We start from the raw sequence: 18,258 nt of genomic DNA on the forward strand, positions 1-18,258 counted from the left end.
GCAAGCCACATGCATTTCACTACCCACGAATAGGTATAAAAACATGTGCGTTAACGTGACTCCATATGATTTGTTTAGCATCGTGCTGACAACAACAACTCAGAAAAACAACAACATTACGCAATTATTCAACATTACGAAATGCGTCTACGAGCCATATGCTTGAAGCAGGATCGAGTCAACGTGATGTTGCAAGACAATTTAACGTCCACAGAAACGCCATTATTAGTTGGGTGCAGTACTACAGGACCGCTCCTGGCTTCTGATTGGTCGAGAGGGCCACGTGACCTCTGATGACGTCACTTCCGGTTTCGGTTTGGTCACGTGACTGCGCATGCGCGCAGGGCATGATGGGTCCTGCGTGCGCTTCCAAGGTGGCGGCACATCCGTTTCCGGTGGCGTGCGCATCCAAGATGGCGTCGCATCCGTTTCCGGTGGCGTGCGCACTTCCAAGAGGGCTGCACATCCGTTTCCGGTTGCGTGCGCCTCCAAGAGGGCGTCGCAGCCGTTTCCGGTGGTGCGCGCCTCCAAGAGGGCGGCGCATCCGTTTCCGGTGGCGTGCGCACCTCCAAGAGGACGTCGCATCCGTTTCCAGCGGAGGAGGAGGGAAGGGAAAAAACCCAGAGAAGCGGTCGTAAAAGGTGAACAAGATCGACAGTGTTGTTCTTAATATAGAAAAGGCAGTGGTGGTGGAGGGAGGAGGATTGAGGAGGGAGGAGGAAGAGGGAGGGAGGAGGTGGGTTCATTGTTTGGGTTTGAGAGTCGTCAAAGCAAAGGATGAAAGCGTTCTTTCGGGAGAGATTGGTGGCCCTGGAAAGGGCCGTTGGAAAACAAACTGGAAACCGGAAACGGCAGGAAACGGTAGGAACACTGGAAAAACTGGAAACGATGGGAAACTTGAAAAAACAGTGGAGCAGCATGCCCCCATGCGTTAGTCACTTTGCTCAGATGATCTATCTTCTTCATCCTCTACCACCATCTCATCCTCGGACTGAAGGTGTCGTCGGCGCTTTGAAGAGTGTTTTCTTGAGGGGCTTCTGTCCCGTTTTCTTTTTACTAGGCGTGGTGTGATGCCCACACGGAGTTGTGTGAGACATTCTTTTAGGTCACCTCAGGGTGTTGACTAAAGAGCCTCGGGCGGTAGCGGGTGTCGGTATAACGGGCTCCCAACGACGTGCCCAGGACGGGATGAGGTTCTCCACGCTCAGTCTTGTGACATGCCTTGCACCCATGCCAGAAACAGCCCAGGAATTCGTAGATGGTGCCTGTCGCTGGATCGTAGCCATCCACATTGTACCGATGTTTGCCCTCTCCACACATGAACTCTTTTTCACCTGGCGTGCTGGAGGTGCAGATGGGGGTCCGTTTCCATCAGATAATTGAGCCAGTGCATTCAGGCTTGGGAATAGTTTCTCTTGGGTTGGTAGCCTTGAGACGGAAGAATGGCAATGGTATTGGGTTTCAGGTCGTGTTTTCGGAAGGATTTCATGGTGAACGCAGCTGCTGTCATCACTTCTACAAAGGGATCCATGCGAACCGAGTTTATCACGTTCTGTCGGAAGTCAGCGCATCCTCGTCTCAAAATGTCCACATCGCTCTGGCAGTAGGTTAAAAGTTCTCCTTGCAAGTCAAACAAGGCTTCTTCTTGCACTTTTTGGGTATGCCACTGGAGGAAGGCTGTGCGTTCTGCGGGAGACATGCCATCGGGATCGTATATGACACCTGGTGGATAGGGACCTCTGTAGGTCTGGTTGACTTCGGTATTTAAAAAGTGCGGAAAATACCCTTTCTTTAGTTCTTTCAGCCCAAAGCTCTTTGGAAATGCTTTCAGTGGGTAGGGTATGAAATTTAAGTTTTCGAAATCTTCGAAACACAACCGTCCCAGGGTGGGGAGTTTCACCAGGAGGGGGGACAGACCCTTCAGGATCAAGTGTAAATCATAGGATCGTACATTATGTGCCATCACTTAAATGTGGTCCTCCTTCTGGACTTCCAAGGTGGTGGTGGTGTTCTTGTTCTTTGTCTTCTTTGTCTTCTTTGTCTTGACATCTTCCCCCTCCACCTCTTCCGTCTCCTCCTGCTGGGGTGATGAATGTTGTCGACGTTTTGAAGAGTGCTTTCTTGAGGGGGTTCCATCCCGTTTTCTTTTCCCAAGGTGTGCTGTTGTCCCCTTGCGTGTGCTGCCCTCGTCTTCCTCTTGGTTCTTCTTCTTCTTGGGTTTTTCAGCCAGCTTGGTCAACCACACACACACATCATGTCGCGTGGTGGGGCCTCGAAACACGATCTCACGGCGGGGACCATACCCTTCTTCTCTCCATGGACAGTGTTCGCACAAGTCCTTGCTCACTTCACTGATGCATCGTCCACATCCTAACTGCACCACGCACAAATTTGGAATGTGTTCCCCCGTGTCTTTCATGCATTCAAAATCATAGAAGACGTATTGGATGTTGTCTCGTATGTGATGTTGTTCCTCTTCCCCCTCTTCCTCTTCCTCCCCCTCCTCATCCTCGTTTTCTTCACGGAGGGGCGTCATTTAACAACGATGGCCTTGGGTCATGGGTTCTCGGCACACCAAGCAGGGATGTTCTTCATCTGAGCACTCGTGGTGAACCATGGGGGTCTCCAAGACGTGGACCAGCTGAAAACAGGTCGGGCACCTATGAATAGATTGACAGGCGCTGGGTTTTCCCTCTGACGGTGACTGGAGATGTTGAGTGTAACACTGTTGATTTGGGAACCAGCGTTGACATGTCAAGCAAGGGATCCCGTGCGCTTCCTTGGGTCAACAATAGCTAGAGTAGAGGCAGTGGTGGCAGTGGTATTGCTTGGTGCAGGGATGAAGTTTGGGAAGGTCGTCACGTTGGTCGCAGCGTTCGCAGTAATGGTTAGACGCATAAAAAGCTGGCATGGAAGTGATGACATCATAGTGCTGATCATGATGGTATAAATGCAGAATGGTGGCGTTGGATGGAGCCTCATCACACTTGTACAACAGTCTCTGGTCCACCTCTTGACTGTAGACTTTCAGTTGATAATTCAGGTGGGCCAAGGCGCGTCCCACGCGTGCTAGGTCGTCGAGGCCCTGACAGGGACCTTCAGGCAGGCCGAGGCGTCGAAACAAGTCCCGTGCCCGTATGCCTTGAACGTCGACGCGATCCGTTCTCGTCAGTCTCTTTCGCTGGGTTTCCCATTCTGGGGTCAAAGGGTGGGGCTTCTGGGCATAATGCTGTGCCACCACCAGGGCCCGTGCCAAACAGGATTGATCTTCGTTCTTGATCCGTACAATACCCCTTTTGCGTGTTAAAAAGGTTTCAAGTCCAATCACGTTTTTCAGATGGTGGCCACCACTGCCCGATCCTAGCCTGTCGGCATCTGTTACATGTACTAAAGTCACAACCATGGTGGCATCGATGTTCAGGGCTTTGTTGGACTGTTGAACTTTTTCCACGGCATGCAAAATATCTAGCCCATGGAGATCTTCAAAGCGACGAAACGGAATCCGTATGGGGGTGTTCAAAGCGGGATGATCGATACCTAGACCAATACGATCTCCCTTCTGGCCTGACATCTGTTGATAAAAGTCATCGATCACTCTGTCAAATAAAGCAGGCAGTTCCATGGGAACGCGGTCCAGTGGTACGGTGTCCAAGTAGTCTGGGTTGAAAGTCAAACGATACGTATGGTTAGCAGTTCTTAACCGTCTGGAGCGTGTGGTATCTTTCCTCTCCAAATGATAGGGCATACTTTGGTTGCTCGTCATGATAACGATGCGTGTCTGATGAACGTCTGTACTCTGAGATGGACTGAACGTCTGATTTATAGACAACCCTTCCCCAAAACAGGATCGAAACCTGACCAATCCAAAGCCTGGGTTGTCGACGAATCAGAAGACAGCACCGACCAATCAGAAGACAACACCTGAGCCGAGTTGTGCTTTCTCTCCCATGGAAAAAAACATTTCCTATGGAAGAGAAACACAAGGGTCGGGTCGTTTTAGAAAACTGAGGTTCCAGCCAGGCACCAGCATGGTCCAATCAGTGCGTTGCGTTTTGGACCAACCAAGAAGCAGCGATTTTCGATCCGGTTCTTCTAGAAAACAAGAGAACAACCATTCGATTGGGTCAGTGTCACTTGTGAAATTTATTTTAAAAAGCATCATCGCATCAAGAATGGCTGAAACAAAGAAGAGTTGTACGACGACGCGTGACGGAGACGTGGTGACGGATAGTGCAGATACTCGTGGATGTTGGAGTAAGAGTATGGATGCTGAGGATGGGATGTCACCGCTCAGTAACACGCCATCGCCCTATTATCTACGCTTTGAAAGAAGTCTCGCTTCGTTTGAGAGGTGGCCAACGCAAATGAATCAGACTGCTGAAGAGATGGGCCATATGGGCTTTGTCTACGCCGATGGCGTGTACTGTGGTGTGCGGCTGAGACGATGGGCGTCCCACGACGATCCTTGGGTGGAACACCACAAGTGGTCCCCGCACTGTGACTACCTCAGACTAACCGGTCTGGTGAAACACAAGAAGAAGCTACAGCTACATCTCTGCAAGGAGAATGTGAATCAGAGGAACACGAATGGCGTAGCATGACCGGCTGTCTAGGAGAGCGTTTCCCATTACCAAGATGGCAGCAAGTACCGCTTCGACAATCCTTGTCTTGTCATAAGCTTGGACATGATGATTCTTTTCTTTGACAGCAGCAGAAAAGTTTTTCTTCCCCCAAAACGGCCCTTTTCAGGGCCACCCATCCCACCCAAAAGACAACTTTCATCCTTTGCTTTGCCAACCCAAACAACAACAATCCAAAACAAAGAACCCACACCCTCCCACTAGACCTCTTGGAGGCACACGCCTACGCGTGACACCACCATGGTACGTCTCAAAATAAACAAAATATAAAATATATATAAATAGAGACACGTAGTACATCACGTTGGCATGGAGACACGAGTCAAACATCACGTGTGCATGGAAAAACGTGTCACAGTACATCTGTCGACAAACACGAGTGTCAACACCTCGGTATAATTAAATAATAATAATTTGAAGACACACACATGACACTACCTTTGCATGAAGACACGGGTGAAACACTACGTTCACATCGCGACACGAAGTACATCACGTGTGCAAACGTCACGTATTTCTATCGATCTTTCTCTATCCATCTAAGTACTAAATAAATGTTTGTAGTCACACACACACACACACACACACACACACACACGCACGCACGCACGCACGCACGCACGCACGCACGCACGCACGCGCGACACCACGTTTTGCATAAAGACACGTGTGAAACACCACGTGTGCCTGGCAACATGACATACATCACGTAGGCATGGCATCACAATCCTATGGATCAACGTCAACGTCTGTTTGAAGACACACACACATGACATCACGATTTGCATGGGGTGCCACAACATACATCACGTAGGCATTCCCACATCACGTTCATGCCAACCTATGACGGTCAACCTTTAGCATTCAGACGACCGTCCACCTAAAATATACTAGCCACATAAAGAAACTGTGCACGGAGAAAATATATTCTGGATTGAAATACAACACAGCAAGAACAAAATGATGCAGACGCTGTAGCAGCTGAATGATCGGACCATAAGAAAATGTCAACGGGACCTGAACAACATCTGTTACGATGACGTCAGAAGATCAAAATGGAGTAGGGGTCAAACGACAAAGTCACAAAGTCAATAACGGGTATGACCATCCTGTGCGTGAATCACAGCAGTGCATCGGAGACGCATGGAGTCCACCAAATGGGCATGGAAGGCCTGGGGAATGGCCTGCCATATCCTCCCCAAATCCTGTGCCAAGTCACGGACGTTATCTGGAGGATGTGGAAGACGACGCAGACGGCGCTCCATTTCATCCCACACATGCTCTATTGGGGAAAGATCTGGAGAATTTGCAGGCCATGGCAGTAACATGACATTGTTATGGTGAAGGAAATCCATTGCGACCCTAGCCGTGTGAGGACGAGCGTTGTCCTGTTGAAATGTCAATCCCGGGCCATGACGTTGCAGGAAAGGAATGACCACAGGCCTAAAAATCTGATCTCTGTAGCCAACACCGGTGAGATTGCCCTGAACAACCACCAAAGGGGTTCGGTGCCGTGCTGTTATCCCACCCCAAATCATCCCAGAGCCACCTCCAAAACGATTCTTCTCCACAATACAGTTGCGTGCATAACGTTCTCCCAAACGCCGGTAGACACGTTGGCGCCCGTCACTGTGGGAAATGTTGAATCTCGATTCATCTGTAAAGACAACATTTCTCCACCATATTCGAGGTTGGCGAACATGATTTCGACACCATCTAAGACGGTCAGGATGGGACGTATTGCAGGGCGTCGTGGTCGAATCCCGTACTGACGTAAACGATTCCTGACAGTGTTGGGATGGATACGGCGCAGTCCAGGAATTGTCTGGGACGTCGTTACTGCCGTTTGGAACCTGTGTCGGAGATGTGTAACTCGAATCCATCTGTCCTGTCTTGGCGCCGTTACTCGGGGACGTCCTGAACGTGGGTGGTCGGCAACGTCCTTTGTGTTCTGACAACACCTCACCAATGCCGATATCGTGTTACGATGGCATTGGAAATGTGTTGCCACCTGTTGTTGCCTCATTCCCGCTCGGATCATTCCAATGGCTTCATGACGCTGTGTAGCTGTCAATCTTGGCATGATTTGCTTGTGATATGCTTGTGTCTGCGCCTGAGAAGTTTTGAATTTTTGAATGACCACATATCATGCTTTCCAAAGTGACAGCGTATTTTGAGTTGCACATGCTGTACATCTGCACAGGATGCACGTGCATGGCTCGTGCATGAGCGTTTGAATGTCTCCAAAAATTGCTGTGTTCAAACCTATATTTCATATATGGACGGTGTGCCCTTATATCTATATTTTCTCCGTGCACAGTTTCTTTATGTGGCTATTATATATCAAGACTACCCAAGAAAAAATAAATGGATCGAAATCTGACCGATCAGAAGCCTGGGTTGTCGGCCAATCAGAGGCCGCGCTCGGGCCATGCTGGGCTCTGATTGGTCGAACCGGGGTTGTGCTTTCTCAGCCATGGTAAAATCCATTTCCTATGGAAAAGAAACACAGGGGTCGGTCACGTTTGGAAAACTAAGATGAAAGTCAGGCATAGGAACGAACCAATCGGAGCTGCTGCCTGACGAACCAACAATTCGAGTGGATCAGTGTCACTTGTAAAATTTATTTTAAAAATCATCATCATCAGCAGCAGCAACATGGAGAAGAACTCAGAAAACTGAGATTTGGAGCTAGTTTCTACTGAGATGGTAACATCACCAGCATTGCCATCGCTACCTCCATGGCAATGCGGCAGGTGCCAAGGATGCCTGCCAGTCTATGCCCTTGGCACAAGGGCACGGGATGGCACTTTCCAGTGCATCTATTGCAACACTGTCCTGAAGGACACCTACATGCGGCGACTATGCCACACAAGTAAGTGTCCTGTCAGGAGACAGGTGTCAAGCCACCCGTGCCTTTGCACCACTGCGTGTATGTGTATGTGAAGAAGTGATCTTCCTCAAAACGGCCCTTTTCAGGGCCACCCATCCCTCCCGAAAGAACGCTTTCATCCTTTGCTTTGACGACCCTCAAACCCAAACAATGAACCCACCTCCTCCTCCCTCCACCACCACCGCTTTTTCTATATTTATAACAACACTTGTTCACCTTTTACGACCGCTTCTCTGGTTTTTTTCCCTTCCCTCCCCTAATCCTCCGCCGGAAACGCTTGAGACGTCCTCTTGGAGGTGCGCACGCCACCGAAAACGGATGCGCCGCCCTCTTGGAGGCGCGCACCCCCGGAAACGGATGCGACGCCCTCTTAGAGGCGCACGTCACCGGAAACGGATGGGCAGCCCTCTTGGAGGCGCGTCGCCACCGGAAACAGATGCGACGCCATCTTGGATGCGCACGCCACCGGAAACGGATGTGCCGCCACCTTGGAAGCGCATCATGCCCTGCGCGCATGCGCAGTCACGTGACCAAACCGAAACCGGAAGTGACGTCATCAGAGGTCACGTGACCCTCTTGACCAATCATAAGCCAGGAGCGGTCCTGTAGTACTGCACCCAACTACTACCATTTGGTGTTTATGGCAACGTAGGCAACAGACGAATGCAGTCAGAGATAATCGACAAGACGACTGGATTCGAACAACACACCTACGAAATCGATTCCAGCCAGCAACAGTGACTGCAAGAAGCATCCCTGGCCTTCAACGAATATCTTCACAAACCGTACGTCGCCGCCTCAGATGTGCAGGGATTGTCGCCAGAATACCCGCCAGACGTCCAATTTTGACAGGAAACCACTGTCAAACACGTCTACAGTGGTGCAGACAGCGTCTACGCTGTCATGGCCATGCAGTGGGGAAGTTCTATTCACTGGCGAGTCTCGTTTTCACCTCAGCCACAGCAATGGAGGGATTCGAGTGTACCGACGTCGAGGTGAACGTCGAGGTGAACGTCAATCATTGTGTCATTGAAGAAGATCGGTTCGGGGGCGGCAGCGTTATGGTATCGGATGGGATTACAGCAAGACTGAGGACCCGTTTGATAGTGGTAGAGGGAAATCTCAATGGACAGCGTTACCGCGACGAGATCATCGGCCCTGTTGTTCTATCGTTTTTGCGTCGTCATGGCCCAAGCATTACTTTTCAACATGACAACGCCCGGCCTCATATTGCTCGACTTGTTCAGGATTCTCTTCAACAAAACAACGTGAATGTCATCCCCTGGCCGGCTCACTCCCCTGATCTCACACCAATGTGGGATGAAATGGATCGGCGCCTTCGAAGTCAACCATGTGTTCCACAGACACTCCAGGAACTTCGAAACATGTTCCGGCAGATATGGACAGATATCGAGATATGTGCGACGCCTGGTCCATTCCATGAGACGAAGGTGTGTTGCTTGCATCGCAACCAGAGGTGGACACACACGCTATTGATTTGTAAATTAACATTTTGGCATGTTCATGGTTTTTTTTTATGAAATCAGGCATTTCCTGAAGTCGGTATGGCAAATTAAACCATTTGAACACTTACAGAGTCTTTTATTTGTTGCAAACCGAAATTGTTTCAGATTTGGTAAAAAACATAACTTTGCATTGAATCTTATCCAATGTCACAGGAACCTTTCTTGTTCAGTATACATGCGTCAGCTATTTTATTCAGTCCATCAGAGGAAAGATTGCATGAGATCAAAAGCGTCAGTATAAAGACTAAGTGTAATTTTCGGAAGACAACATTTCTCTTTTGAAAAGTTTCATCTTGTTAAAATGTCTCTTCAACATACTGCCCTCATCATGGACTGACCATTCGAATTAAATAAACAGATCTGAGTCTATAATTGACAAATCAGAAGAAGAATATGGTCCCGTACCGGAATGTAAATATGTGCTTGTATCATTATTGTATGTACATAAATCGTTGTTCGACAATAATAGTACCAGCCCATTTCTACAATTTTTACAGAGATAGAGTTGAAGTGGGGTGTTGGGGAGAAGCAACACTATTCCTGGCTCAACCATCAAACTCCTTTCCTCCACAGACACAGGGTGTAACCCACGACAAACAAGTTGCCTCTTATGACTGGCAATAGGGTCATGGCGACACATGTCACCCCAGGTACACACATGGTATCTAAAAGTAGAACATTTCTATTGTAATATGAATATTTGACGCAACAGTTTGGCAACTCCTGAAAAAGACACTGTTGTCTAATAGCCTACAGTTCAGAGTTTAGAGATATTCATTTAAGTGTTGACAATATTCGTGGAGTAATTTCTGCCTCAAGACATTACTTACTTTTTTGCACGTTTACAGATGCGTCTGCTGTACACGTGGTGTGCTCTGGCCTGTGTGCTACTGTTGACCGGGGATGCAGCTGCCTTTTGGTGGAGACGGAGACAGCACCGGGCCCGGGTCTGTGATTGCAACCGTTTCGTCAATGGCTGTACATTGCCTGTCAAGTGGTTACCCTACAAGAAAACGTTCACGCCTGCTTGTAACAAACATGATGTTTGCTATACATGTGTAAGTGTTTCAGATATATTTTGTCATTTGCAATTGCCATTGATTGTGCAAGATGCTGTATGGGGACCGGTTCAACATGTCAAGTTGACTAGTTTTCGGTCACTTCGAACAAAACTGCTTATTGGGGTTTGGCTACATATGGTGTAAAAAATGCTTTTATACCATATAAAAATGCTTTATTATACCCAAAACACTCGGCCCCTTAAATTGAAGAAAAAATTAGAATCTTCACCTCTGCATAAGCCTATAGTCAGAGGCAGAGGCTGTATTCTTTCCCAACGTTCACTTTTCAGAACGTATCGCGTCTGGAGGATTGAGGTTACTGTTGGTGTTTCCTTAATTCAAATCGACCACCTACTAAAACAGTGGACTATTGTTGTTATGGTTGACCGTTTATATCATAAAGCAATATCGACCCGGCTTTGAGAGACATCCTACTGAAATCCGATATCCTACTGAAAGCCATAAATGTGTAACAGGTAACAATAATGGGTAACAATGCCTTCGAAACTGACAATAATGGCTATTTTCTATAATGAAGAACCTGACCTTAAACTTTTGACTGACCACGAGTTAAAAACAAGCTCACTGAATGAACTGAACGGGAAGGCCGTGTGTCTGCTGGAAGAACTTATTATGCCACTGGTTACCCACTACTAATCAGACATCTTTGTGACCAGCTTTGAAGAATTTAACCTAGCCACATCCCCCTACCAGCCAGCCAGTCTTGGGTAGAGAAATGTTGACGACGCCTTCGCCATATCCTTGCAGAAAACTAAGTTCCAACCACCCTTTTCAACCACCTCAATAACCATGGTAACTCACTAAAACTCCCGAATACCCTTCCTTGACATTTTCTGTCAACGTCTCTGAAGTCATCACCACCTGAGTATACATGAAACCCCATCTCACAGATCAGTACATACACTACCTATCCAACCATCTCCCCTAGATTACAGTGCAATTGTTGCAACTCTCACCAGTGGAGCCAAGTCCGAATGCAGCCCTGAACACCTCCAGCCAACTCTTCAACATCTCAACCTCACCTTGCAGGCATACGCCTTAAAGAACCCAAGTCATCCACCCAGAAAGAAGACATGAAATCAGCCCTGACAAACATTCACAAACATAGGGTGGTGTGTGCAATAAATGTATCCTCTTAAAATAATAAGGGCTCATGAAATAGAAAAGTTTGTAGCGCCACACACATGGCTGTAGTGTCATTCCTGATTTTAAGTTAATTTTAAGTTATTTCCGAGTATCCGCTACTTCCTTTGAAGAATGCATAAGTCTTTCTATGATCTCTGGCTTCAAACGTATGCTTGCAGCAACATTTGACTTTAAATCAAACACAGCGTTCATATTACAGAACTACAAAAAATACACCCATGGGGTTAAAAGCCATCCACACCATCGCTGGTTGCTTCCTGCTATAAAAAACCAGCTGGTTTGTCCTCTTTCTTGAGGTTATTTGAATACTTACGCTTTTGATATATGATTTGCACAATGGAAATTATTGCAACATGTCGAACTGACGATTAGTCAGGAGCGTTTAATAAATATCAGTTATAATTCTATACACATTCTACACTAATGTTACTGTTTTCACAGGCTGCAGCTTATGGAATATCAAGGGCAACATGTGATAACAAGTTTTACCACAATATGAGGGAAATTTGCGGGAGACGGTGGCTTTGCAAAAAGGCGGCTAAAGCTTATGTTTGGGGAACGAAGAAATACGGAAGAAAATATTTCAATCAACGAGCTTCAGCCGGCTGCCGTGATCATTGGGTGAAACAGTGTCTGTGATTGTGTGTTATCACATCACGCCATGCATTTCATGCATTCAATAAAATGATATTGGCATCAATAGTATGATTGTTCTTCATTCTATGGTGTTATATTTGGCGCTATTTTTGTATGAAAAGAAAATTCGTTCAAATGTGACACGAATAATACGTAGAAAAGATTATACCCTGACGTCATTTACACGAACGTGTAGATACCCTTCTAGCATATAGCACTTGCATTTCGCGCTCGCTCACACAATAATCAATCATTTTGAGAAATAATGTTGGTACACAACCATTGTATCATGCAAAGCATTCATAGTTACCGAAGTTTAATTTAATTTATTCAAGAAATAATGTGAAGTCTACTTACTCAATTTGGGTGAACTCTATCGATATCTATAAAAGTCTTCTGGAAACTGGTCTTAGACTAGTTTTAGTTTTGGTCATGTGGCCTGTTGATTCGCTACAACCGTTGGTTTAGGCTGGTTTATGTGTTGACATTTGACATCCTTTCTGAAAAGAAAGACATCTGAAAACCAACCATATATCTTTGGTAAAACATTCTTACTTTGAACATCCCTTTTGACATCGTCGTTGTCAACTGACTTTTCTTACCATCGTATTTAAACCGTCATTAATATTAAAACATGTAGTTTTATTCTGAACCAGGGTTTAGCTTCCTAGGTATAAGAAAATTGTCTATAAATAGGCGATCTGCGAATTCCATGACTAATTAAACGTCCAACTTCAATATACTTATCGATAGAATTAGATGCATAATCAATGGTACGAATATACTGCAGCTCTTATCAATAAAACGTTAATTAGTCAAAGAGTTATACTGGATTTTTCGCCATGAACAATATTTTGCCACGAATGTGTTGCTGAAATTAATATTAGTGTGCAACAACAGTTATGGATGCCTGGTGACAGTAAACGCTTAATGATGATTTGAATTTTTGTATGAGGATTCTGGTGCTTGAAAGAAAAGACTATGTATAAGAGCTACAGATGGCTGAGAAAGTTATCATTTTAAGCCAAAGTAAACTTTTCAAGTTTTAATCTATGTCTCTCTATTGCAAACAGTTTGTAAACTGTTCAGCAAAAGTAAAGACAAGTGTTAAGTCACCAAGGCAGCATGCGTCCTGAATATCCCAATCATAAGGGAAGTCAGGAACTGGAATCTTGTCGGATGAGAGCCAGGTGTTCCATATTCTTCTCGCGGTACAAAAGCTTCAGACTGTCACACCGAAATAAAGATATCTTACCATACCGGGATTTCGTGTTTCTATATTGAACATCGTTTATCTGAGTATAGGTTTGTATAAAATACAGAAACACTCCCCCATATATTTAATCTTTAATTTAGAGAAACAAAATCTTAGAATTTCATTTTGAAATCGTCGAATTCTTAATGTCTTTTACAGGAAATGTGTTTTCAATTATCCCAATTTGACAAATTTTCAAGAATAATTTATCGGCTTCATTAAGGAGATAAACAATTCGTTCTGTACGATTTGCGAGATGCTATGTTGAATTGATGAACGGAGCTTTTCAGTACATCTAGTCAGCATAACACCACGCAAATCTTAGAAAACGAAGTATCTATAAACATTGTAACATGAAAGTTATTTGAAATCAATGTTTAGGAGGACCCCATTTAATCAGCGCATGAGCCAACCGAACTGTCGTTAGCAAAACGTCTCCTCGTGCTTACCTTCGGCACCATCCATGACATGGGGTGCCACGACCGATCACTGGTTTCAAGGTACCCTTGTCATGATGGTTCATTTTACCAAAGATTTGGTCACGTTTCCACGCCAATTTGTAAGAAAGGAAATAACAAGACAAAACTTTCATAAATTCAATTCTTTAACGCAGTTCCTTTTCTCATTTGCAATGTGTAAGCACGAGTATCGTCAAAACAGAAATAATCAAATTAAGAAAGACGAATAATATCGTTGGACCCCTATCCAAGATAGTGTCATCTCGCCTGAAATGGAGGTGGAGACAGACACAAGTAAAGTCAAACACATGCAAGTTTTAAACGTTCAATATTTACACCAAGGGTCCTCGTGGTGTACTATTCAGTGTCGTCGGAGTGACTCGTCTCTTGGGAGCCTGACTCAAAACCTCGGACATCAAGCCATTATGGATGTGACAGGATGACCTTGTTCAGGGTACAATTGTAAGAATAGGTGGGCCTATGTTTTTTAATGCATGTTAACTATATTACCACCCAATGTTACGATTAACTTTTAAGATTTTGTAAATTTCCTTATATTATTGTAAAATTTGGCCACGCTCCACACTGTCTGTCAATGGTGTAAGGGAGGTAACTCTCATTAGAGTTAGTCGTATATGCGTTTGTTTGTTTATTTGATTGTTTAACGCCATAATAGCAATATTGCAGCCATATGAAGGCGGTCTGTGAATAATCGAGTCTGGACGAGACAATCCAGTGTTTGACATTATGAGCATCGAAAAACGCAATTGGGATACAATGACATGCATCAACCAAGTCAGAAAGCCTGACCACCCGATCCCGAGTGTCGCCTTTCACGACAAGCATAGTCGCCTTTTACGGCAAGTATGGGTTGCTGAAGATATATTCCACCCGGATCTTCATAGGAATATAGACAATAATCGGTTTCAGAGCTTAAACAGCACCAGCAAAGACCTTCAATTTAATTTTCTAGTCAAATGAGAAAACATTTTCTGTACGAGGAGGTCAACAATATTCTATTTTCAACTTACATGTCTAATGCGGTACAACGTAGCCCCATCCCTCTGGCTTTAATCTGTAAAACACTTGCTAAATACAAGTCCTATTCCTGTAAATAAAAGCGAGACAAAACATTTCCATAATCATTCCGACAATATTGAAAGCAAGGTTTTAAGTACTTTCGATTTAATGACATCATTTCTGGTTTCGGAAGACAAATGCCCATTGCAGTACAACTTTTCACCTTCTGTAGCAACTTTAATAAAAACGTTATAATCACTTCCGGTGTGGGAAAACACATATCTAATGCAACACAACTTAGGAACAGAAAATCTTATGCCCCAAACTACGTAAACCTTAATCAGAACGTTACATAAATATGAAGTGAGATGAAATCGAGTTTAAGGTCGCGTGTTGACATAAGATTGTTTGTTGTTTAACGCCGCAATATTCCAGCTATATGAAGGCGGTCTGTAAATAATCGACTCTGGACCAGACAATCCAGTGATTGACATCATCAGCATCGATCCACACAATTGTGATACGTTGACATGCATCAACCATGTCATCGAGCCTGACCACCCGATCCCGTTAGTCGCCTGTTTGACTATAGATCTCAAAACGTTTTATGGTAGACATGTGGAGGACATTCCATATTTGACGTTACACTGACAAAATCATGAACAGTGGATAATGCAATTTCTTTCAGATGAATAATTGACTTGGATTTGCATGTGTTTGTGACGGGTGATACTGGTGGGGCAGCGTACTCTCACCTCTACGCAAACTCAAGTTTCATCACTATTTTATACTTTGGGAATAACAAGCCATACTGTGTTTCCAGCTTTTTCGCAGAATATTTAACCTATATTCTGATACTGTGTTGCAAAACGAACATATATCTTAAATATTTGTCTGTAGTTAAATGCAGGAGAATCTCTGCACTTGTATACAGCAGTCGTAATTAAGGCTTCTTGCACTACACTTCTACATTAAAAGCCTACTGGATATGAACCAAGCCCTACAAGTTCATATACAGCTGCTAAATTTTCCCGGCATGAGACCTTACACTAAAAGTTGTCTAATTTAGTTAAATTGTCTTAAATTTAGTTTAATACAGCAGGTAACTGCTGCATTTGAAACTCGAACGAGACAAACATCTTTCATATTGGATATACAGTAAACTACGGTTATAACGAACACGCTTATAACGAACTGACGGATATAACGAACTTACTTTTTGGTCCCGACTACTTGCTGTAGTTATGCTGTGTATATGCTTATAACGAACTACGGTTATAACGAACTAAAATTAGTAGTCCCTTTGAGTTCGTTATAACCGTACTTTACTGTACTACATTTTCATGACTACATTTCCTATCTTAAACCGACATTGGGTAGTATCTAGTGTATGGAATCACCTGCTCATCTACCCACCTAACCCACCTAACCATCACCTATCACCATCGATATTTACTTTATACTCTTAATTATCCAATTATAAACATGAATGAAGTAAGTATTTTTGCTTGGACCTGACTAAAGGAGGAAAAACAGAGCAACAACAGTTTCTAAGGGAGAAAACGTGTTCTATCTACAATAGTTAAGACTTTCATACACCCACCTAATTAAATACTCAACAACAAAATTTCCCGTGACACCAATATTTTAATGTATTTTTCAAACAAGTTAAGTTTGGTTTTTTAATATTGTAGTGCATGTATGGAATCAAGTCACAAAAACGCAACTGCTACAGAAAAGCATGCATTCCATGCAAAAGTTGACTTTTATGCAAGCCCCATGCACTTCACTACCCAAGAATGGGTATAAAAACATGTGCGTTAACGGGATTCCATTTGCATTGTTTAGCATCGTGCTGACAACAACCACTCAGAAAAACAACAAAATTACGCAATTATTCAACATTACGAAATGCCACGCCTGTCCTAAAACGAGCGTCTGCGAGCCATTGGTATGCTTGAAGCAGGATCAAGTCAATGTGATGTTGCAAGACAATTTAACGTCCACAGAAAACATTTGGTGTTTATGGAAACGTTGGCAACATACGAATGCAGTCAGAGACCATCCTCGGAGTGGCAGGCCACGTGTAACCAATAATCGTCAAGACGATTGGATTCGAACAACACACCTACGAAATCGATTCCAGCCAGCAACAGTGACTGCAAGAAGCATCCCTGGCCTTCAACGAATATCTGCACAAACCGTACGTCGCCGCCTCAGATGTGCAGGGATTGTCGCCAGAATACCCGCCAGACGTCCAATTTTGACAGGAAACCACTGTCAAACACGTCTACAGTGGTGCAGACAGCATCTACGCTGGACGGCCATGCAGTGGGGAAAAGTTCTATTCACTGGCGAGTCTCGTTTTCACCTCAGCCACAGCGATGGAGGGATTCGAGTGTACCGACGTCGAGGTGAACGTTACGTCAATCATTGTGTCATGGAAGAAGATCGGTTCAGGGACGGCAGCGTTATGGTATGGGGTGAGATTACAGCAAGACAGAGGACCCGTTTGATAGTGGTAGAGGGAAATCGCGACGAGATCATCGGCCTTATTGTTGTACCGTTTTTGCGTCGTCATGGCCCAGGCATTACTTTTCAACATGACAACGCCCGGCCTCATATTGCTCGCGACTTGTTCAGAATTCGCTTCAACAAAACAACGTGAATGTCATCCCCTGGCCGGCTCACTCCCCTGATCTCTCACCAATCGAGCACATGTGGGATGAGATGGATCGGCGCCTTCGACGTCAACCATGTGTTCCACAGACACTCTAGGAACTTCGAAACATGCTCCAGCTGATATGGACAGATATCCCGCAGGACTTTGTGCGACGCCTGGTCCATTCCATAAGACGAAGATGTGTTGCTTGCATCGCAATCAGAGGAGGACACACACGCTATTGATTTGTAAATTGACATTATGGCATGTTCATGTTTTTTTTTTAATGAAATCAGGCATTTTCTGAAGTCAGTATGGCAAATTAAACCCTTTGAAAACTTACAGGAGTCTTTTATCTGTTGCAAACCGAAATTGTTTCAGATTTGGTAAAAAACATAATCTTGCATTAAATCTTATTCAATGCCACTGGAACTTTTGTTGTTCAGTATATTATAATTACGCCGTTATATGGCTGGAATATTGTTATTATGGCGTTAATCAATCAATCAAACAAACAAACAAACGCATATACGACTAACTCTAGTGAGAGTTACCTCCCTCACACCATTGACAGACAGTGTGGAGCGTGGCCAAATTTTACAATAATATAAGGAAATTTACAAAATCTTAAAAGTTAATCGTATCATTGGATGGTAATATAGTTAACATGCATTAAAAAACATAGGCCCACCTATTCTTACAATTGTACCCTGAACAAGGTCATCCTGTCACATCCATAATGGCTTGATGTCCGAGGTTTTGAGTCAGGCTCCCAAGAGACGAGTCTTTCCGACGACACTGAATAGTACACCACGAGGACCCTTTGTATTTTATACAAACCTATACTGAGATAAACGATGTTCAATAAAGAAACAACAATATCCCTGTCTGGTAAGATATCTTTATTTCGGTGTGACAGTCTGAAACTTTTGTACTGCGA

The 18,258-nt window shown here is 44.6% G+C and overlaps 1 long non-coding RNA gene across 1 annotated transcript; it reads left to right on the forward strand.

Moving 5' to 3' along the window:
• The first annotated feature begins 10,023 nt into the window (after positions 1 to 10,023).
• On the forward strand, positions 10,024 to 11,989 carry LOC124147314. The gene is made up of 2 exons (XR_007222887.1): positions 10,024 to 10,117; positions 11,729 to 11,989. It is a non-coding gene; the product is annotated as an uncharacterized LOC124147314 (long non-coding RNA).
• Positions 11,990 to 18,258: the final 6,269 nt, after the last annotated feature.

Source organism: Haliotis rufescens, unplaced genomic scaffold, assembly GCF_023055435.1.
Source record: "Haliotis rufescens isolate VD_foot unplaced genomic scaffold, xgHalRufe1.0.p SCAF_26, whole genome shotgun sequence".
Taxonomy (NCBI): domain Eukaryota; kingdom Metazoa; phylum Mollusca; class Gastropoda; order Lepetellida; family Haliotidae; genus Haliotis; species Haliotis rufescens.